Raw genomic sequence first — 23302 nt, forward strand, 5'->3', positions numbered from 1 at the left:
CCTGCAAGCTGTCCTACATAATAATGTTTTTTTTTTAAAAATTGTTTTGCCTTTCTCACGAAGGTGCTATCATATCACACTTATAATCCTAGAACTCAGGATGCTGAGGAAAGAGGAGAGTTTAAAATTCAGAGTTTGAGGCCAGCCTGGACTACTCAATCAGAACTTTGGGTCAGTTTGAAGGAAAAGAAAGAAACTGCAATGGTTTGGATATGAAGTATGCTTCTGCCTTGGCTGAAAGACTCTTTAGTGAAAGTTTGGTTCACAGTTAGTGATGTTCTTTTGGCTGATTCTTTTAACTTTAAGGAGTAGGTCACATCCTTAGGGGCTGTATCTTGTCCCCAGGACCCCTCTTTCTGTTTCCTGTCTATCACAAATTCAGTAGCCTCTCCCATATGGCCCCACCATCATGACATTCTTCCTCACCACAGAGTACATAATCAACAGAACTATAATGTAAACATGGGAAATCCCAACACTCCAAAGATAGAGGCCAGAGGATTAGGAATTCAGGTCATCCTCAGCTACAGAGTTGCAGACCAACCAGAGATGGTGTCTCAAAAAATTCACATACAAACTTAGTGTTGGTAGGCATGATGGCATAATACTTGGAATCCCAGCACTCAAGAGACTAAGACAGGAAAGTGACTGTGAATTCAGAGCCAGCCTGTGATTTCTTAACAAGACCTTGTTTTAAAAACAAAACATGGCATGGCCTACAGGAATTTCAGAACAGCCGGAGCTACAGAGATACCCTGTCTCAAAAAAAAAAAAAAAAAAAAAAAGGGGGAAGGAAAAAAAAAACAAAAACATGGTCAGTACATGGCTCGGCAGATAAAGGCATTTGCCACAATATCTGATGACCTCAGTTTGATACTGGGGACCCACCTGGCAAGAAAATGTACCTGCAAATATAACTGTGAAACAGCAAGCAGGTGTTAGGATTTAAATTCACACTCTCACACAACCTGGTCCTTCAGGCTCTCAAATAAAATTATTTCCTCACAAATATCAATAAACAAACATGAAGCTGAAATCAGTCATTGGAGTTTATTGTCTAACAAGATGAGGAGCTCACAAATGACTAAACAATAGAGGCCACAGAAAGAATGCAGAAGATTAAGGATGGTAAATAACAGTAACAGGAGCAAAAGGTCAGGGAGTGACTCTCAGAGGAGCAAGAACAAACAGTTCTGCTAACCTCCTCCACCAGACAAAATCCTTCAAGGTAAAAACTTGCATTCCCAGGGTGATGGTGGCGCACACCTTTAATCCAGGCACTAGGGAGGCAGAGGCCGGCAGACAGGTTTACAGAGCGAGTTCCAGAACAGGCCCCAAAGCTACAGAGAAACTCTGAAGGCCTGAAGGCACGAGGGGGGAGGGGGGAGGACGACAACAAACAAACAAAAATTTGCATTCATTACCCAGTACCCTTCTCAGTGAGTGCCTGCACCTACTAGGTACTTTAAAAAAACAGCTTTTAGGGCTAGCAAGTGGTTCAGTGGTTAAGGGTGCTTGCCTTAATTCCCAGGACTCACATAGAAGGAAAGAATAGATTCTTTCCTCTCACCTTCATTCACGTGTACTAGAGGAATGGGTAAAAGACTAAGAGTACTTAGTATTCTTGCAGACGGCCTGAGTCAATCCCAGCATCTGTGTCAGACAGCCAACAACTACCTATAACTCCAGCTCCAGGGGGATCCAATGATTCTGGACTCATTAGGCATCTGCATTCACATGCAAATACCCCCACAGGCACATGCATGCAAGTAACTAAATCTTAAAATAATAACAATGACAACTTTTAGTAGGATAATAACAAGTATCTGTAATCTTTGCATGTAGGAGGCTGAAGCAAGATTAGATCAAGGCTAGAGTTGGTTATGTAGTAAACTCAAAGTCCGTAAAACACTGTCTCAAAATTTTTCAAATTTAGCAGCTAAAGAGATGCCTCCATGGTAAAGAGCCTTTAATGTTCTTACAAAGAACCCAGGTTCAATTGACAGCCCATACATAGTTGGGTTGTTATGGTTCATCCATAACTCCAGTTCCAGAGAATCCAACAGGAACAAGCATGGTACACATACCATGCAGGTAAAATGTTAATACATGTAAAAATGAATAAATCTAAATTTTTTTAATTTAAATAAATAAATTAAATTAAAAATGACTTTTAGCCAGGCGGTGGTAGCACACATCTTTAATCCCAGCACTCAGGAGGCAGAGGCAGATGGAATGAGTTCAAGACCAGCCTGGTCTGCAGAGTTCCAGAACAGGCTCCAAAACTACACAGGGAAACTCTGTCTTGAAAAAAATGACTTTTAAATCTGGGGCAGAAGGTCCTGGGTTTGATCCTTAGCACCACATAAACTGGGTGTGAGGGCTCAAATATGTAATCCCAGCAATTGAGAGGTAGAGGAAGATCAGAAGCTCAAGGCCATTCTTGGATGCACAGCAATTTCAAGGGAATAAAGATTTAAAGGAGAATAATGAAACAGGAAGGGTTAAACAGAGAATAGGGTAGAGGAGGAAACATGGAAAAGACCTTTCAAAAAAGACCTAGTTAATACTATAGGAATTTTCTAAAATATCTATATCTACAGAGAGAGAGAGATAGAAATAGAGGGAGAGTATGTGTTAAATGTCCCTAATAGATACCAGAAGCTAACTAATAAAAAAATAAAAATAAAAATCCCAGGGCCAGGAAAGGTTACTTGTTTTGGAACTGTCAGCCAATGAGGGCCCACAGAACCCCCACCCCCAAACATTATAGGATATTGTCATTGCTCTTGGATATCCTCCAGAACTTGAAAGTGAGAAATTACTGCTGAAGACACCATATACTTGAGTCATAAGATATAGTAAAATCAAGATGATATGGAGCTAGAAGCTTCATCCCTATTGGCTAGCTTTCAAAGGGCTGGAGGGTGCTATGCATGGTACTGAAGGAGAAAAACAATCATCAATCATACACAGCTACAATAATGGGCGGCCTTGACAAGCAAGACGTGCAGCAATAGTGCACAAACAGCATGTGAGTAACCAACTACTTTCTGATTGGATTTTAAAACCCAATCCACAGTATAAAACCAATACCTGATACCATTATCAAGCTAAGAACCTTATGATTAGATAGATCATAGACCCTAGGGGAAAACTTACTACTATTATGCTGCTAAATGAACACAGTATAAACTGACTCCCAGTGATTACACCCATAAAGCAATGTATCTATCTCTCAATCCTCATCTGAGAAGTTTTTATTTGCAGTGATCACAGTGATTTACAGTGACCCACAACTGGCCAAGATGCATGCAGAGACTGCAGAATGCTCACTCCTAAAGGGAACACACATACTACACCTCCAAGGTTCATGAATGATTGAGGAACAGGGGGGCAGCAAACAGTCTAAGTGCCAAAGGCAATGGATGACTACAAGGAAACCATCTTCTGGACACGGCAGGGCAGTTGCACACTAGAATTCACAAAGTTGGGACAATATGTACAAAACCTTTGCAAATCCAAGCCAGATCAAACAAATCCCACCATGGAGAAAGGAGTTGAGCACACAATCCCACCCCTAGCTGGGAGCTATTGGCAATTGTCAGCTGCTAGAAAAGGGAGAAACAGTTTCTGAAAGAGTGTAGGCCTGGGTGAGTCAACCATTCTCCAGTAGAAGACCACACACCCAAGAATATTTGGGCAGCACAAATTGGTCTTGAAAGATTGTTTTGTTTTTGTTTTTTTGTTTGGTTTAGTTTGGTTTGGTTTTTGAGACAGGATTTCTCTGTATAGACATGGCTGTCCTGGAACGTGCTCTGTAGACCAGGCTGGCCTGGAACTCAGTGGTCCACCTGCCTCTGCCTCTGAGTACTGAAACTGAACCACCTGGTGATTAAAAAAAGAAAAAGAAAAAATGACACAAAGTTGGATGGGTAGAGAAGGAGAGGTGGATCTGGAAGAGTTGGAGAAAGGGGTGAATACAATCAAAACATACTATATGAAATTCTTAAAGAACTAATAAAAGCCAGGTATGATTTACATGCCTATAATCCCAGCACCTAGAAGGCTTAGGCAATAAGATTGCCATGAGGCTATCCCGTCTAAAAACAATAAACAAGAGACAAAAAGTCATCATGGATATAACTATTAACCACTCTGACTCTCCCAACACTGATGTACTGGGTTGAAGAAAGCCAAAGAGACTGGCAGTGTTAATGACAGAGTTTACCTAGTCCACTTAAAGTCCTAGATTTAATCCTCAGCACTGTACCCAGAAAAACGGGGGAAAAAAGATGTTTTGCCCAAACACCAAGTCTCCTTATAGAAAGTCAAGGAAAAAAAAAATCAGAGAACTTATACTTCATTGTAGTTTAAAAAGAAACAGAGAGGCAAACATCTAGTCAATATGCTTACTCTTGCTATTGGATGACAATAAATTATATATAATAGAAGATGAAGCCTGCATACCTTTAATCCCAGCACTTGGGAGGCAGAGACAGGCAGATCTGTGAGTTCAGGGTCTACATAATGAGCTCCAGGACAAACAAGGCCATGGAGAGAGACCCTGTCTCAAAAAAAAAAAAAAAAAAAAAAAAAAAAAAAAAAAAAAGTTCAGATGACACTACACAGCACAGATCACAACACTTCTCTGAAGGAATGTGCCATACAAGAGTTCACTTAAAACATTCTCATTGCCTGCTGTTTCCCATTTGTTATCCAAAAATGTAAACATTGCTAAATCACAAGGATTTGCAAATTCTAAAATAGCTCTTTCAGATTGTTAATCCCCACCCAGCTAAATCCTTTAAAACCTGTTCTAAAAATAAAACCGTGTCAAGTGTTCTTCAAAATATACTATGTATACTGATTGGAATGTGATGCCAATTAACATACTGTGAGCAATTAAAAACAATTCAAATAGCCTGTGCCAAGCTAAATAACAAAGAAATACCATCCACTTGACAATTTTCTTCAGCTAAACTGAGATTCTGGGAGTAATTTCAGAAGTCAAACATCTGAAATCATTCACTAGGTGTTGCAGCACACCTGTAATCCCAAATCTCCTGGCTGAAGCAGGAGGATCACAAATTTGAGGCCAGCCTTGGCTACATATATGTATTTAATGCAAGCATGCATTTAATTTATTTTTATTTTATGTATGTGGGTGTTTGACCTGTTATATGTCTGGGCATCATGTGGTGCCTAGTGCCCACGAGAACAGAAGAGGGTATCAGATATTCTGGAACTGGAATTACAGACAGTTGTGAGACCCCATGTGGGTGCTTAGACTCAAACCTGAGTCCTCTTAACTACTGAGCCATCTCTCCAGCCCTGAGAATATGTATCTAAAAAACAACAAGTGGACTGGAACAATGGCTCATCAGTTAAGAGTGCTTTCTGCTCTTGCAGAAAATCTGGTTTGGTTTCCAGAACCCACACGATGGCTCACAACAACTTGTAATTCCAACTCCAGAGGATCTGATGCCCTCTTCTGACCTCCACTGACACTACACACAGTGGTTCATACACTCAGCCACACAAAAATACAGGTACGATTTAATTAAAAAAAAAAAAAAGAAAGAAAAGAAAAAAAAACCAATCACCACAACAAAAACCACTAAGGGGCTAGAGAAATGACTCAGCGGTTAAGAGTACTAGCTGCTCTTGCAAAAGACCTGGGTTCAGTTCCCAGCATCCACCCACATGCTGGCGCACAACTGTCTGTAACCTCAGTTCCAGGTGATAATACCCTCTTCTGACCTCCAAAACACCAGGCACAAACCTGGTTCACAGACATAAACGCAGGCAAAATAACCATACCTGTATAGTTAAAAAAAAAAAAACTAAAATTAAATCACTGAGAGCTATACAAATAATTCTGGGAGCAAATAAGTAACAGAATGACTCAAACGCTACAAAAATTAAAGGTGTAAATTTTAATGTGTAATTAAGGTCATTTTACTCACAACTTTGAAGGCCAAACTAAAACACTCAGACATTATTATTCTAAGATTACATAGTTTAGATCTCATTAGTATCAACGAAATCTTGACATAAATATTTAGTGTTATATTTTGAACCCACTGGATGAACAATTAGCAATTTCATCCATCTATATGTGCACATATCAGAAAAAAAACCTCAACAACCTCTTCCTAAATAACATACTCCTTTAATCTCAGCACAACGGAGGCAGAATCAGGCAGATCTCTGTTGAGTTAAAAGTTATAAACCATCCAAGGGCTACACAGTGAGACCCTGCCTTAAAAAAAAAAAAAATAGTCAGGCAGTAGTGGAGCACATCTTTAATCCCAGCACTCAGAGGGCAGAGACAGGCGGATCTCAGTGAATTTGAGACCAGCCTGTTCTACAGATTGAGTTACAGGACAGCCAGGGCTACCCAGAGAAACCCTGTCTCAAAAAAACCAAAAGGAAAAAACAACAACAAAAAGAACCCAATATTCCTGATTTTTTCCAGAGGTGGGAAACTGATTTTTATGGCCTATATACAACTTTAGAAAAATGACACAACAAAATTTTCAAGTCAAAGCTTGGTTTTATGATTTCACAAACTCCTCAGTGTTGCATTTGCTGTCTTTCGGAAACAGTATTTAAATTCTCTTCTGCCAGTCAATATTACAGCATGCTGCTTGGCTAACAAGCTCCTCCCAAGATCAGGATTATCACTATTACACCAAAGCATTCTCTCATCTAATATTTTTTCCAATTTTTAAGAAGACTAACAAAGTTTTGTCTGAAGTTTAAACATTAAGTAATCATACATTTATTAACAGACTTCCTAAAAGAGCAATTTGAAGTTAGCATTATATTTACATTTTAAATTTTTTCTGTAAATGTCAAATTACTTCCAAAGGGTGTGAAGTCGTTTAATATTCAGAGCAAAGGTGCTGTGAGGCTAAAGAAACTGGGTTCAGAGCAGTTGTAATGCAATAGCATTCTTATGTTTTGGATACTTTCTGTCACAGATGAAAGGTTTTAATACAGTTCTCAGTCTTTTTTTTCTACTAGGCCAAATCCCTTCAACTACATTCAAAAGCCTTTCAGTCAAGCCTACTTCATAGGCACACAAGTCTTTTCTACTATTGAGGAGACCTTAACAAAGCTGCCTGATCCCACTTGAGGGCACAATCACAACCCTGCAGACCTGATGATAAGCCTTCAGAACAGAAACATCAGCAGGTTTATTTTTCCAAGTATCCAGAGCTCAGCTAGGTCAAATGTTGCTGCTGGATTTTAAACAGCTTACTTAGCCCTTGAAGAGATAAGAGCAAAAACAAGTCCAAAGAATTTCAGTTGTTTTCAGTGGTACACAACACTAAAGGTTTTGAAACTGCCCCTGAAGTCTCTTTATATATGAGTAGCCACTTCAGCATAAGCCTTAATCGAAGTAGCCATTTAAGACTAATGTTCATTGGGTTGGAGACTTTCACAAAGCCTGCAACCTGGGGACTCGGTCCAAAGAAAACACTACACTATCTAAATAGGGTTAATTAAAAAAACTTTTATGCTACACTTTTTTCAGGTGCTTTCCATAATCTGCCAATTCTGTGTGTTTAGGAACATGTTTTACATGTTCAGCAGAGATTTAAAACCCAGAGTTAGGAAAGAATACTACGTTTATGAAGTCAACATTTTTACATGCACGTATAGCCTTAGAAAAACCTGCAAGAATATCTCGAACTAGGAGTCCAATCCATTAACCAAGTAAAAAAGCACTAAACATTTTGTATCAAATACCAAAACTGGTTAGCTAGACTTAACAAAGTAAATCTTTTCAATTGTATCAACTTCACTACCATTGGGGGAGAGGGCAAAGTAGCCGACAGTTAAAAATTAGCAACAAGAAGCTAATTAATCCAAACTAAAACTAGTTCCCCACCATCCATCACACGGACCCTTCACAAGCTATCAACTTTTCTTTTGGACCCTGATGTCTCACTAGCTCCTTCCTGCACCCCACATTTACTAGCTGCTTCCCAAACTCGTCCCAACTCCTGGAGGCCATGCCCCTGCGCCTTTTTGCCAGCTGAGCCCTCCGCTGACAATACCCTCCCCTCTGCCTCACCTAGAACAAGGTTCTTCCAAACTCGGCGAGAAGCAAGCAAGCAACCTCGGGGCTTCTCTACCCTCCGTGCGCACTTAACTGTTCTAAATCCCAAGTAACACAGGAGAAACCACCCCTTATCACAGCGCATTGTTTTCACGCCCCGGGAGCCAGAGCACCGGGGGCAGCGCCACCACAGACCCCACAGGACGCAATGCAGGCATTCAGACGTGCCCTGAATTCACTCCCCCTTCTCCACACAAACCCGACCCCCTCCCCAGGTCCCGACGAGATCCCACCGTCCACCCCCTAACAAAGAATGAAAACCAGAGGCACACCCTAGGCCCCGGAGAGAGAACAATGAATGAACAGGGCCGACTCGCCTCCCGTGATGTCCCAACTCCTCTCTCCGCATCTACTGGCTCTGCAGAGCCTGGACGGCTGTCGATTCACACAAAAGGCATCCCGGCTCCCGATCTCGAGCATCCCGGGCCTCCCATTAGGAAGCCCGGACCAAGTCCCCACGCCTTAGTGGCGGGGCACTGACCCGTTTCTCGCTGCCTTCCTCGATTCCCTCGTCTTCCCTAAAAGGGTGTCACTTGAGCAAAGCAGCCCGAGAGGAGGTGCAAGGCCGGGCTCCCCCCACTTAATGCAGCTCGAGAGAAAAGGAACGAGCCCATCCCAGTGACAACACAGGCACCGGGCAGCTCTGGGCGGATTTTTCCCCCCATTGCCAAAATATGAGGAATGCGCGCTGGGCACCGGGGTGGCGCTGGCACGTTTCCGAAAAACACTGGGAAATCTGAGCAGGGGTGTGGAAACTGGCTCGCCGGCCATGACACTCGGCCCGCTCCCGGCCCGCCACCCGGGTGACAGCGGCCTGCCGGGCCCTTCGCCCCTCAGTCGCGCCGCCAACCCCGCGGCCTACCTGAGGGAGCCGGGCCACGCCAGGTCCCGTCGTGCGGCGGCGGCGGTGGTTGAACGAACGGGATACGGTCACATTCGGCGCGTCCCCAGTCCGGGGGACGGGGCCCCGGGCAGGCCCCGCATCGCTGCACTAGCGCCCCGCGCCTCAGGGCACGCGCCCCAAAGCCCGGCCAACTGGCCCGTCCGAGGGCCCGCGGAGAGCGGCAGAGAAGTCTTCCCGCCTCAAGCTCGCTCGGTTCTAACTCCCGCCATCTAAGATGGCGGCGCAAGCACCCGCAATGAAGACGCTCTCCGGCCGCCCCGGCGAGCGAGCCCTGAGCTCGACGCTCGTCTTCGCGACCTGCGGCGCCGCGGGCTCCACCGCCTCTGCGCGAGCTCTCAGGCTCTGGTGTCCGTTTGAAACTTGGCTCGGGGATCTATCGCTCGGGCCTGGAACGTGGGCCCGCCTCCGGGGGCGTGGCCTCGCGATACCGCGGCCGCCATTTCGGGGCTGAGACTGGGGCGTCCCTTGGTGACGGCGTACGGCCAGAGGCGGGTGGTCGTGGCTGCTGCCCGAGTCCGGCCACCCGCTAGGCCCTCGGAGGACCAGACGAGCCTGGTGAAACTCGGCACAGGGCCCAGCTTGAGCGCTTCCTCTCCGAAGTTGACACCCGTGGAGAATGGCGGCTTACGGGTTTTGTGGGAAAACCCTCATACTGTATTAAACCTCGGGTTCCGCATTTGTAAATCGAGGTTTTACTGTCGTTCATCTAAAAGTATGGTGTTACACATTGTAGGCCCAGCGTTTGGGAAGTGAAGGCAAGAGAATCAGGAGTTCACGTTCATGGTGAAATACATGAGACTCTGTCTCAAAAGAACAAAAACAAAAAAAAAAATGGCAAGAAGATATATCTTTTGATTGATGGGCCGGTATGGCCCACTGTACGCCTTGGTACAGTCCTGGTTGGGTAGACACCTGGAGGGCACTGTGACATTGTCAACGTTATTTTTTCTCTCTCTCTCTCTTTCACTTTTAATCTGGACCTGGCCTCCGCCTCTCTTCTCCTGCCTCTTTGTAACTATTTGTACTATTTTCAAAGTAGCCATTTCGGACCTACAAGGTGGCTCTCAGAGAGTAAAATCAGAGTAAAACCTGATGACCTGAGTTAAGTCCTCTGATCCCTGGACAGTGAGGAACCTGCCTGACTCCATTTTAAAGGCAGGAGCTATTATGCTATATTTTTAAAAATAGGTTTCTATCTGCTGTGGGACTTTAGTAGCTGTGTTTCTGGAACCTGACCTTCCCCAACCCATGACCTTGATTTGTTTTTGAGAATATCGTGACCCTGACCCTTCCTAATCACGTGGTGGGTGATCATATGATATTTTTTTAAGTTTTTTTTTCTTTATTGCGCCATGGTCTCCCTTCTGTAAAACTATGCCTGACTTTACTCCTTATAAGGGGCCCAAGAGGTGGATTGGGGGCTGCTGTCTTTAACCCGACTTAGGAGGCAGTCGCTGGCCAGCTAGCTCCTGGGTACACCACATTAAAAATCAAGCTTGCCTCAAATTCGGTTCAAATTGCGGTAGTGGTCTTATTTTCGCCGTTGGAACTAACAATGGAAAGAGAAAGCAGACTCCAGAGAGTTGTCGCCTGACCTTGAGTACCCTGTGGTACGTGTGCAACCTGCAGCCGCACTTACAAACAAACATTATACAATATTTTTTAAATAACCATTTCTAAGTAAACATCTATTGGCATCTAGTATATTCATGGTGTTGTGTGACCACAACTTTAGTTCCAAAACATTTTCATTACTCTGAAATAAAACTGCCCACTAAGCAATGTTTCACAGGGCTCCCACCCAGTGACAACCACCAATATTCATTTTGCTACTACAGACGTAACTTTTTCTAGGTTATCTTATGTGCATGGATATTTATAGCGTGTGAGGTCCTTTAAGACTTAAGTCTTTCACTTAGTCTGTTTCCGAGTTCATCTGTGTTACATGTGTACCAACTCTTCATTCCTCTTTAGTGCTAAACTCATTCATCATAAGTTTATACCAGATCCTCTGTACCTGGGTGAACCATGGGTATTTAGGCTTTTTCATCTTTCCACTGTTGTATTGGTTACTTTTCTGGTTTCTGTGATGAAATGCTGAACAAATACAGGTTAAGAAAGGAAGGTAGGCCTGAAGAGATGGTTCAGTGGTTAGTGCACCAGCTTCTCTTGCAGAGGACTCAAGTTCAATTCTCAACACCCTCATGGTGGTCACAACCACCTGTTAGTCCAGTTGCAGAGGATCCAATGCCTTTTTTCTGATCTCTTTGGGCATCAGACACATAATATATAGATAGATACACATGCAGGCAAAACGTTCTTACATTTATATAGATAAAAATAGTAATAATAAAAGAAAGGAAGAGTTTATTTTGGCTGACAGTTTAAAGACACAGTCCATCATGGTGGGAAAGCTCTGGGGTGGCAGAGGAATGAGGCTGCTGGTTGTGTCCTGTCCACAGTCAGGACACAGGTGAAGGCAAGCCCCAGATCACTGTTCATTCTAAGGCAAAGGCTCTCTGTAACAGTCCCTAGTGTCCTGGAACTCCCTCTGTAGCCTGAGCTGGCCTCGAACTCACAGAGATCCACCTGCCTCTGCCTCCCTAGTGCTGGGATTAAAGGCATCATCACCATCGCTCAGCCCTCACTTTTTGTTTATTTTTATTCAGTCTGAGACTCCCCCTCCCCCCACAACATGAAATGCTGTCACTTTTAGAATGGATCTTCCAACATCCGTTAACCCACTCTAGAAACTCCCAGACAGTCCCAGATATGTGCCTCCTAGATGATTCTGAGGCGGTGGCCCTCAATCTTCCTAATGCTTCAACACCTTAGTACAGTCCCTCGGGTTGTGGTGACCTCCAAGCATAAAACTATTTTCTTTGCTACTTCATAACTGTAATTTTGCTACTGTTATTAACTTTAATGTGTTTTTCCAGTGATCTTAGATGACCCCTTGAGGGGGTCACAACCCACAGGTTGAGAACCCCCTGGAGCCCGTGAAGCTGGCAGTCATTAGTAATCATTACAATATATGTTTAGGTTCCTTTATTTTCTTGGTTTGGTTTGGTTTTGATTTGGTTTTTGAGACGAGCTTTCACCATGTGGCCCTGGCAGGCCTGGACTTCACTATGTAAACCTAGCCAACCTGGAACTCATGGCAATTTATCAGCCTCTGTCCCTGGAGCGCTGGAATTAAAGGTATGCTTCTGGCTACTTGTTTTCTTTAAGATTTATTTTTAATTACGTGTACACACCAAGAGGGGCGGCATGTACATATCAGTGCAGGTGTCCCTGGAATCTAGAAGAGGGTGTTGAATCCCTTGGAGCCAGATTGACAGGTGGTGTGAGCCGCCCAGTGGGTACTAGGAGTAGAACTCAGTTCCTATGCATGAGAAGCACGTGCCTTAGCCACTGAACCATCCCCCCAGTTCCTCCTTTTCATTTTCTGGAGGAGATATCTAAGAGTGGGATTTTGGGGAAACACCCTGTACCCTGTTGGGTTGCATGTCTCCACCCTGAAGACCAAGCTTGTTGGTAGGCATGCTAGAGTTAATTAGGAAAGACACACAGAGGAGCTGGGGTGGGGGTGGGGCGGGGACTGGTAAACAGTTTGAATAAGTGGTGTCAGGAGGGAAAGATGTCACAGAAGAAGGTGAGAGCAAAGGCAGAAGCAGGCTTGGCCACTGTTAGAATGTTCTCGGCTTCAGAAGTGGCAACACTAGTGTGTATAGATGTGAAAACTGATATTTTTTATAACTCAATAAAATTTCTTTTAGAAGATGCTTCAAGCTTTAAGCCTGTTTTTTTAAAAAAAAAAAGCACATTTTTGAGGGTCTAGAGAGCTGGCTCAGCGGTAAAGAACATTTGCTGTTCTTGGAGAGGATCTGAACTCTGTTCCCTGTACCTACATGGTGGATCACAATCATCCATAACTTCAGTTTCAGGGGACCCAACACCCTCTTTTGACCTTCTTAGGGACCATATACAAAAAACTGAGAGATTTAATACAAAAAGTTATTTTTGAGATGAAAGAAAAAGAAAATAGTATCTGTCTTTCTGTCTTTGATGAAGCCTTGCCACTTATCATGCATTTTCCCACACTCTCCAACACAGGGCCGTTGAAAGCCTCATCATCAACTGAGGATCCTTTAGAGACTATAATATGAATGTGAGGGTGAAGATGGTAAAGGCAGGGTAGAGATCAGGACCCATACATTTGTCCTTGCTTCATTCAGTTAAAGATCCATGTAAAATCCAGCCATGATCTTGCAAATTTATAATCCCATACTAAGGAAGCTGAGGCAGGAGAACCGAAAGTTCAGGCCAGCCCAGGGTACACAAAGAAAACCTGTCTTAAACATGTATGCATTGTCAGGTATATGCTATGCCAGACCCTGTGTTAGTTAGCCTTGGCCCATAGCAATGAGCAAGCCAAAGTCCCTTAAGGGGGCTAATGCAACAAAATAGCATCAAACAAGCAAGCCATGTGCCTGTGAGATTGAAGTTAGCGAGGAAGATGCTGCAGATGAAAGGATGGGATGCAGGACAGGCTGGTCTCCCTTAGATGGTAGCTCAGATAGGCACTGAGGATGAGAAGAGGCCAGGGAAAGAGCACTGTGAGCAATTGAAAGGGTATATGCAAGGGCCGTGATGGAGACAGGAGAAAGGCAAGCATGTTGACAGCAAGGAGCCCGGAGGAGATAGAGCTGGCAAGGTGAGGACAGAGGACAGAGTCATAACCAGTCTGACACCCACGCCCTGGCCCTTCCTTGCCATCTTGCCTCTCCAGTGAGTTTAATTTTAGTCACAAATGAGTTTGGAGTGTGGGCCCTGCCTGGGCTGGGTGCTGGGAGAGAGACAGCCATGTAAATAAACAGTTACCCCATCAGGTGAGTGTGAGGGCACCCAGAGGAGGAAGGGAGGGATGGCCTCTGCCACAGTGGGTCAGGAAAACCTCCACAGGGGCGAGGCTCATCAGAGGATGAGTCGGAATTTTCCAGAGAGAAGGGCAAGAGGCCAAGCAGAACAATCAAGAGCACAGAGTGTGACTGGCTAGGACGGTGTATTGGAGAGCAGCACGCCACACCGTCATCTGGTGGGAGACCGCCTGTCAGGGCAGGGAATGAAGAAAAGGGAAGCGGAAGTTTGGAGGGGGAGACATCTGGCCTAGCATCAATTCCCCTCAGGGCCAAGGCATGCAATCCTCTGTGCTGTGTGGGATCTCTTGCAGGAAAGCATACCACAGTCACCTGGGAGAGCAGAGGGCCAGTCCGCAGCGCAGAAGCAGCCTGGTTCTTTGCGAACTCACTTAGGGTCTCCCTGGGCTGGGTAAAATGGTCACAGCCACACCCACCACCAAAAAGAGAAATCAAAGATGTCACCTCTCTATGGGGAAAGTGAAGTTACTTAGAGTCCTAGGAAGCAGGAACTATGGCTGCAGCCATCTTTGAAAAATAGAGTCAGCCATATATATGAACTGCATCTTATAAATCCATTATCTTGGAAAAAGTATCGCAAGGGGCTGGAGAGACAGCTTGTCAATTAAGTACCCTTGCCACTCCTCCAGAGAGCCTGGATTTGATTCCAGCACCCACATGGAAGCTAACAATTCACTGTAATTCCAGTTCTGGGGGCTTGACGTCCTCTTCTGGCCTCTATGGGCACTGCACACATGTGGAGCACAGACATGCATACATACGCCCCTACACATAAAAATAAATACAGTCTCCCCCCAAAAAAAGGTTTTAAAAAGCATCAAAACTACCCGGGCAATGGTGGCACACGCTTTTAATCCCAGTACTCGGGAAGCAGAGGCAGGCGGATCTCTGTGAATTCGAGGCCAGTCTGGTCTACAAGAGCTAAGTCCAGGACAGGCTTGATAGCTACAGCGAAATCCTGTCTTGAAAAAAAAACCAAAAAAGGGGGTAGGGATCAAAAATGTCCTTGACTTGCACGGAAGGATTGTGAGTCTAAAGCATTGCTTTGCTGAGTATAACAGCTGACCACATTGCCCTTGGACTGAAGGGAGCCCAGGGTTATGTGCCCATTCAGCATGAGCACCACAAAGGGAAAAAAGCCCAAACCAAAAAACACGTAAAGTATACGGTCATCATCATTTTATGCCTGTTACTTACAATTCAAACATGAGACCAGAATAAAATAATACAGTAGCATAAAAATTATACCAGGCATTGCAAAAAGCAGCAGGGGAACTACGTGTCTTAGACCTCCCTCAGCACCTGGAGTGAGTAGCGCTGAGGCGGTGCCTAATCTGCACTTCTGTTTAGTAGCAAAAAGCTAACAGAACAAGGCTCATTGGATGACTAAGCCTTTGGGTGACAAAGCCTTCCTTTCAAGTTATGCCACTGTCGCTGTTACCCAAGGTCTACATTGCTGGTTTCCCTCACTAGCTCACACTGACTCTTCCCATGCAGGGACAAAAGCCAGAGAATCAGGACCAAGAACCGTTGGTGTTGATGTTTGCCAAAATTACGCAGACAATCAAACTTTCTTCTTTGGAGGTTGGGGGTGGAGGGTTTTTTGAGACAAGAACCCATGTAGTTCAGGCTGGCCTCCAACTGGCTACACAGTAAACTGTGGTATTGAATGGTGAATCTGGTCTCCACTTCTCAGGTTCTAGGATTATAGACATGTACCAGTAGACTGGTTTTCTTCCTTTTCTTTCTTTCTTTCTTTCTTTCTTTCTTTCTTTCTTTTTTTCCTTTGAGGCAGGATTTTGCTATGTAGCAGTCCTAGCTGAGCTGGAACTTTCTTTGTAGACCAGACTGGCCTCAAACTCAGAGAGATCTGCCTGCCTCTGCCTCCCGAGTGCTGGGATTAAAGGCATTAGCCACCACCACCAGGCGCTCTTTTCCTTTTAAAGGACATTTTTTTTAATGTTTTATGTGTACGTGTATGTGCCTGCAGCATGAGAGTCCCTGGTGCCCACGGAGACTAGCAGAAGGCAACAGATCCCCTAGAACTGGTTTTATAAGCAGTTGTGAGCTGCCATGCGGGTGCTGAGAAAGGAGCAGGGTCCTCGGAAAGAGTTCTTAATACCCGAGCCACTCTTAAGCCCTTTTCCTTCAGATCTTGCTTTTTTTAGAGGTGTGTGTGTGTCATGGAATATTACTTTAACTAGGCAAAGATGTGTTGTATTTGTTTATGCTCTATTTATTCAACAATGTTAAGATGTGTTACATTTGTTTAATTATGTAACCACGTGTTGCTGTTTCACCTTGCCTGCCTAAGGCACCTGATTGGTCTGATAAAAAGCTGACTGACCAGTAGGAAGGCAGTTGAAGGACAGGCAAGATTGGCAGGAAGAGAAAATAAGTAGGAGAAGGAATCTAGGCTAGAAAATGAGAGGGGAGAGAATGAGGGAGAAAGAGGGAGACATCCTGGGCCAGCAGCCACCAAACACAGACGTGGAGAAGGCAGGGAAAGTAGGGCATACAGAATGAAAGAAAGGTAAAAAGTCTCAAAACAAAACAAGGGAAACAGATTACTTAACTTATAAGAGTTAGTGGGGCAAGCATAAAATAAAGCTGAGCATTCATAATGAATATTAAGTGTCCATGTCATGATTTGGGAGCTGGTTGGTAGCCCAAAAGAGAGCCTGTTAGAGAAATGGGCTTGTTTCTCTCTATGTAAGTTAAACTGTATCAGGCATTTGCTGAGCAAGAACTGCATTTGGAGGACATAGACTAAACTAGCAGCTGGAGATGCTGAGATGCCCAGCCTTAGGGGACTCACTGTGTCCTGTGCAGAAAGAAAACAACAACAACAATAAAACAGAAAACAAAAGAATTCCAGGCCTGTACAAAGAACCCAACCATGAAAGTTTGGGCTAGATGTGGTGTTGCATCATCATAAGCCTAAAATCTCAGCACTGGTCAGGCAGAGGTGGGAGAATCAAGAGTTCAAGGCCATCCTGAGCATCATAATCAGGAGTTCAAGGACAGCCTGTGCAAGGCGGTGAGATCCTGGCTAAAAAGAAAGGGGGAAGGAGAGGGAGAAGAGAAATGAAAAAAAAACTTTTAAATTAAGAAAGAAAGAGGGAGGAATGGGCTAGAAGGATGTAGTTCAACTGGACTGCTTGTCTAATGTACACAAAGTCTTGGTTTTGATTTCCAGAACTTGGCATGACTAAAAAAAATAATCCCAATTGGTCCTGAGCCCAGTGGTAGTACACTTGCCCTAACATATGCAAGACCCAGGGTTCAGTCTCCAACAACACACACACACACACACACACACACACACACACACACACAAAGACAAAATGATTATAGGACCAATGGATAAAGACACTTGCTGCCAGGGCTGTCAACCTGGGTCTAATCCCAGGGACCTCTGTGGCGGAAGGAGAGAACTGACTCCCACAGGCTATCCTCTGACTACCACCACCACTGCTGCCCCCACAACAAAAGAAGGAAAGAAAATACCAAGATACCCTAAATAAATTCAAAAGAAAGATCACTGAAAGCCCCAAGGCCGAGGGGCAAATGGAGTGTGTCAGCAAGTTTCTGCTCATTAAACAATAAAGAGCCTTCAAAGCTGGGAGCTGAGAGAATCTTAGAATACTTCACTGTCAGCACCATTGGCAGATGGATCAGCTGACCTGACAGCTGGTCCAGGGTTCAGCAAGAGCCCAGGGCCTTTCAATCCAGATGGACCTTCCAGGTCTTTTATAAGCCCCTGTGACCTTGACAAAGACCAGTGGAGTTCTGTTTCCTTGTCTGTGGAGGAGGGAATTAAATGAGATAAAACACACAGAGAGGCCTGTTTCTCCCGAGTCCCACAGCTGCTCCTCTCCGGCCTTCTCAAATAACTTGTCCATATTTAATTTTTTTTCTATGTAGAAACAAGATAGAAAAGCTGAGTAACCGTAGTTACTGGCATAAAGCTTTTGGTGGCCTTTGATCTGTGCTGCTAACCTGTCTCCTTCAGGCCAAGAGCTGAACCGCCACCAGCAGCAGTGAGACTGCCAATCTCAAGACACTTGGCAGCACAAAATATTAGAAATGTTTCCTATTGGTGATTAAAAAGGGGAAAGTGCTTTATCACGTTTAAGTTGTAAGTCTTGATTACTCTGGGAGTGAGCATTTTCCCACGCACACGCTCCCTGTTCAGGATTTATCTGTTTATGACCTTCACCCATTGGAGCATTGCTGGGTTTTTTCTTCTTATCAATGTGTGCGAAATACTTTGTGTGATAACAGAGTTAACTTCTTTACTAGGTTTGTAACAAACGTTTCTTCTGGTCTTTGGTTTGCCCTTTTCATTGTCAGCTCTTTCATACTTGGTGACTTTGTTGAGGCAGTTGTTACTGCTCTGCGTGATGACAGAGCTTTTGAAGAGCTCAGTGCAGGCGATTTATTTATTTATTTATTTATTTTTGGTTTTTTCGAGACAGGGTTTCTCTGTGGTTTTGGAGCCTGTCCTGGAACTAGCTCTGTAGACCAGGCTGGTCTCGAACTCACAGAGATCCGCCTGCCTCTGCCACCCAAGTGCTGGGATTAAAGGCGTGCGCCACCACCGCCCGGCTAGTGCAGGCGATTTAAACACAGGGCCTTGCATCGATTAAGCACACTCCACCACTAAGCTAAATTTCCAGTTCTGGGGAATTAAAAACAATTGTATTAGTACATTTATTTGTGTGTGTGTGTGTGTGTGTGTGCGCACGCATGTGTGCGTGTGTGTGTGTGGGTGTGTGTGCACATGCGTGTGTGCGTGTGTGTGTGTGTGTGCATGCACCTCAGTGTGCCTTTGTGCGTCAGCATGCTTGTGGAGGTCAGAGGACAACTTGTGTGACTTGATTCTCTCCTTCCACCTTCTGGGTTCCAGGGATCAAACTCAGATCATTAGGCAAGTGTCTTCACTCACTGAACCTTTGGTCATTGTCGTCATTGTCTTCTTCCTCCTCCTCCTCCTTTTCTGTTTACTTTGGGGGCTGGAGGCAGTTAAGAGTACTTAGTGCTCTACATAGGACCCCGTTTCAATTCCCAGCACCCACATGGTGGTTCTCAACCATCTGGAACTCCAGTTTCAGGGGATCTAATGCCATCTTCTGGCCTCTACAGGCACCAGGCTTGCATGGAGTACATAGGCAAACATGCAGGTAAAACACTCATGCACATAAAATGAAAAACAAATTTTTTTTTAGACAAAGTCTAATAATAGTTTCCTGACTAGCTGGAACTCTTTAAGTACACCAGGCTGGCCTCAAACTCACAGAAATCCACCTGCTTGCACCTCTGAATTCATACATAATTAAAATAATTTTGAGATCAACTTTCAAGATACCTTAAAGACAATGAAAAGCCAAGTTGAATTTTTAAAAATTGCAGCGTACATAGGAAGGAGATATTATAATCAAGAATGTGATTGCGGGGGCTGGAGAGATGGCTCAGAGGTTAAGAGCATTGTCTACTCTTCCAAAGGTTCTGAGTTCAATTCCCAGCAACCACATGGTGGCTCACAACCATCTGTAATGGGGTCTGGTGCCCTCTTCTGGAGTGCAGGCATATACACAGAACACTGTATGCATAATAAATAAATAAACATTTAAAAAAAAGAATGTGGTTGGGGGTCTGGAAAGATAGCTCATATGAGTATTGGTTGCTCTTGCAGAAGACTCAGATTCAGTTCCTAGGCTCATAATTATTCATTTGTGATGTGAAATCGTCCATTTCAGGGGATCCAACACTTCTGACTTCCTCAGGTACCAGGTATACACATGATGCACAGACATACATGCAGATAAAACACAAATACACATAAAATAAATGAATAAGGTTTTCCTGGCTCGAAGATCATCCATTCCACCCAGAATGTGCTGACCCCTGCAGTGTGCTCATTTCAGCTGCACAGTTTCTAGCAGTGGGCTACTACATTCTAGCTCTTCTCAAAAAAAAAAAAAAAAAAAGTCAGGCCAGGAGTGGGGGTGCATGCCATTCCTCCAGAGGGAGAGGTAGGCCTAACTCTGTAATTTTGAGAGAAGCCATATTGAATTTTTAGCTCAGCCAGGAATACATAGTGAGACCCTGTCTCAGAAAACAAAACAACAGCAGTTCAATCCTATAGGAAGAATTCATTCCTTAAATAGAAAAAGAGCTCCAAATATCAGTCAGAAACCAGAAACCCACTAGAAAAAAATAGTAAAAGGAAGCAGGGCTGGCTGGGGTGTACCTCCCTGGCAGAGAGCTTTCTGTACGGGCATCTCCAGATCTGAGTTCAGTACCCATTGCTGTGGCAGACGGGAGAGGTCATCGATATGAACAGATGAAAGCAGAAGGAAGCCTTAAATCTCAAAAATGAAAATATCAGAATCATCATAATAGGAGAAAACACATTGTAAGATCCTGAGGTCATACCCCATTCCTCCCCTGAAGTCAAAGTCAATAAAACATTTGTGTTTTAGTGCTGGAGGTAGAACCCATGATCTGGAGAGCTGGGCAGGTGCTTTCCTACTGACCCTCCCCCCATGTCCAGCTCTTTAAAGTACTCTTTTTTGTTGCTGTTTATTTATTCATTTATTTTTATGTCTATGTGTATTTGCCTTTATGTGTATACACCACATGTGTGCAGTTCCTGAAGAGGCCAGAAGAGAGCATCAGATCCCCCTGTAACTGGAATTACAGACAGTTGTAAGATACCATGTGCATGCTAGAAACCAAACCCAGGTCCTCTAAGAAGTTCTTACCTGCTGAGCCATCATTCTAGCCCCATTGCTATTTGTCCTTTGCTTCTTTTTATGCTGGGTCTCAAGTAGCTCAGGCTGGTCTTGAACTCATTATATAGCTGGGATGACCTTGAACTCCTCCTAATCACCCTGCTTTCACCTCCCAAGTGATGAGGTTACAAGCTTGCACCCCCACGTCCTGCTGTTCTGGGTGTGCATGCTTTTTTTGTTTTGGTGTTTTGTTTTGTTTTGTTTTTTTTCAAGACAGGGTTCTCTCTGTGTAACAGAGTTGTCCTGGAACTAGCTCTTGGAGACCAGGCTGGCCTTGAACTCACAGAGCTCTGCCAACTCTGCCTCCTGAGTTCTGGGATTAAAGGTATGTACCACCACTGCCCGGCCCTGGTTGTGCATTCTTGCCTGGGAAACGCAGAAGATTAAAACCAAAGAGACCGACTGACCCCGTAAGATTCTTTAGGGTGCTAGGTTGTTGCAACTGTCCTGACTCTGTTTGTTCGCCTTGTGGAAGGGTCAAGAAACCAGCTATAATTAAGAAAGGACCAATAGTGTGTGGTTAGCCACGTGTGATTTTGGTTTTGAGTCCTGCTTCTGTCACCTGCTACCTTATAATGATGGGTGAAGTGTTAACCTCTTTTATGTTTCTGTTTATTTGGGACAGGGTCTCATGTGGCCCAGGCTGACTTCTAATTCCCTCTGTAGCTAAGTATGACCTTGAATCCCTGATCTCCCTATCTTTACCTCCCAAGTACGGAGATTACAGACTTAGGGCACCACACCAAACTAAACAGTTAACCTCTGAGCCTCAATTTTCCCATGTGTGAGAGGAGGATAATACAGTGTCTGTTTCACTGGGTTGCTATGGTAACTAGGTAAGTTTATATAAGCAAAGTATTTAAAACAAACACCTGGCACATAATACCATACCATTGTTGTTGTTGTTGTTATTTATTAGTCTTACCACAAGCTGACCCTAAAGTTTGGATAGGGAGAGAAAACACCAGCTCATGTAACCGGGAAACCAGGGAGCCACCCTGTTTGAACTAGGATCTTTAAAACACGCCATCTTCGCCAATCCTCCAACATTGTTCTAAGCTTGGTTTTATTATTTCCATTTTGCCAAAAGAAAAAAGCAAAAGGTCAGAGAGGTGAAGTTACCTTCTACATCACACAGCCCAGGAGGCCCAGGGCCAAGACTAAGAGCCATGTCTGGGCAGGTTCTTTCCGCATCTGCATGAGGCCTTTGAACAAAGATTATCTTTTCTGCCTCCAAGAGCCCTCTCTTGTCCACTGAGGCTGGAAAAACCCAGTCCAGTACTAGATACTGGGCCCCAACTGGAACGCCTGCCAGGCTGCTATGCAGTCATGTGATCAGCTGATTCATAGAGAAGTTGGGGAACATTCCTGCACCCCAGTCTCACCCTGAGGTTGGATTCCTCAGGCTTGGGAGGCACCTTCACCCCTAAGAAATTGGCTGGTCAGGAACAGGGCACATATGGATGCTCAGACCTGCCTGACCTGAGGCTGGGCTTTCCTCTGCTTGGGGTGCAGGTCCGAGGCCCCTCAACACACCCACAAAATGTGCAGTGACCTGTTTCTAAATAGATCTCATTTGGGCCGTGACTTTGAACGCGTGCCAACAGGCACCAACTAAAAATAGACAGCTTACTGCACTGTTATTTTCATGGCTTAAAAAAAAAAAAAAAACCCTGCAGAACACAGTGAGTATTTTTATCCCAGGCCTCGCTTAGAATAGCGACGCCTATTTACTGGGAGGGTGGAGACTGCGGTTGGTTTCAGGCTGGCACTGTGGGGCCGAGTGGATGAGCACATGAAGATCCTCTGTCTCCCAGGGACAGGCCCCAAGCCTGCAGCACCTATGGCCTTTGCCCCCAGATGAATAGTGACCCTGGTTGTATGCCCTACATTTTGAACAGTTCCAGACCCTCCGGCCTGATCCCAAACTTGGATTCCATGCTGGTGGCATCAGCCCTCCAGATCACTGCATTGATCCTCTTGTTCCTTGAGAAGGAGTCTCAGATAGCTCAGGCAGGCCTGAAACTACTGATTCCCCTGCCTCCAGCAGGGCCGAGAATACAGGTAGGCACTACTGCTGACCTACACAAAGGTAACTCTCCTCCCTCAGCCCCCTGAATGCTGGAATCACAAGCATGGACCAATACATCCATCTCACATGTATTTTTTTTTTACTACCAGAAAAATAAAGGTTAATTTATTTTGACAAAAATAAATAAGAGAAAGCTTGCATTCCCCTGGAGTAAGCAGTGCATTCAGCAGTCAAGACCACACATTGGGCTGCCTAAGTCTAAGTCCAGGCCCTACCACTTTCCATCTGTGTGGCCCTGAGTCATGTGTTCAGTGACTCCATGCCTCCCTTCCCTCACTCCTGGACTCGAGGCTAAAAATAGCTTTGACCTCACAGGACAGACATGAGGCCTTATATGTAGAGTGATGGAAACAGTGGCTGACAGGCGGTGTGGATTCTGTAAAAGCCTGGCCTCTCATACCAGGGAAGGCGGGGAGAGGTGCAGGTAGGGGC

General features: G+C 44.6%; 1 protein-coding gene across 1 annotated transcript in view; it reads right to left on the reverse strand.

Moving 5' to 3' along the window:
• Positions 1–9378, reverse strand: part of Raf1 (Raf-1 proto-oncogene, serine/threonine kinase) — a 58497-nt gene extending 49119 nt beyond the window's left edge. The window contains exon 1 of the mRNA XM_041645180.1: positions 8997–9378. The gene's annotated coding sequence lies outside the window, so the exon portion shown is untranslated. The remainder of the gene's footprint in view (positions 1–8996) is intronic.
• Between the last annotated feature and the right edge of the window lie 13924 nt (positions 9379–23302).

The sequence above is a fragment of the Microtus oregoni genome, unplaced genomic scaffold, assembly GCF_018167655.1.
Source record: "Microtus oregoni isolate MIOR12 unplaced genomic scaffold, Mior012 000002F_ref0000024, whole genome shotgun sequence".
In the NCBI taxonomy this organism is placed as follows: domain Eukaryota; kingdom Metazoa; phylum Chordata; class Mammalia; order Rodentia; family Cricetidae; genus Microtus; species Microtus oregoni.